Consider the following 834-nt stretch of genomic DNA (forward strand, 5'->3'; position numbering starts at 1 on the left):
TTTTTCTACTCACTGACGTGGTCAATCTATGTGAAACTGCACATAGGCATTAAGGACTGGCATAGGTAGAAGGTGACAAAGCTACCAATGGGTATGGAGTAGTTTGTTTAATTTACTACACATTATTGAAAAGTGTTTTCTGAGAGCTGATAGCACATTTAGAGCAGGAGGCGTTGTGCTGGAGTAGCAATACAAAATCGTCATTCACTACAATCATCATTGTAGTAGTTAACAAGGTTGGAGGGGTTATCAGACAGTGGGGGGGGGGTAGACATTTCCCGGGCAAGAAGAGCTGAGAAGGCTGAGGAGGAGATGGATGTCAGATTTCTAAAAGATATTTTACGTTTTTCTTTTGGGGTATGGATAGGGATGGCAATGTCCAAAGTGATTGCCAAGTGGTCAGAGATATGGAGGTTGAGGCTGGAGAGTGATGCATTGTAAGACCAGTGGAGCAAACGTCCAGGATGTGACCGCGGCTGTGGGTGGGGAAGTTGACATGTTGTGAAAGGTTGAGGGGAAATCTTTGGTAGATCTACAGTTAATTTCATCACCAAAGAGAAGAATGGAAGGTGAGATGGCACATAGCTGGGTCAGACGATCAGAAAAGTCAGATAGAAAAGAGGGGTTTTGCTTTGGGGGGCCAGAGAGTTTGAAGTAGATGTGTTCAAATGAATGGGGATGGTGGTTACTTTAATGTCCTTTCTATAAACAGCGTCAACACCACCGCTCTGCCCCGAAAACAGATTTGATGGGAAAAACTTTCACCCATGGTTATGAACATTTTGGAGACGGTAAATTGGTGACACAGACGGGGAGGTGGAAGCCTGATTATGG

The sequence above is a fragment of the Epinephelus moara genome, chromosome 9 (genome assembly GCF_006386435.1).
Source record: "Epinephelus moara isolate mb chromosome 9, YSFRI_EMoa_1.0, whole genome shotgun sequence".
Taxonomy (NCBI): Eukaryota; Metazoa; Chordata; class Actinopteri; order Perciformes; family Serranidae; genus Epinephelus; species Epinephelus moara.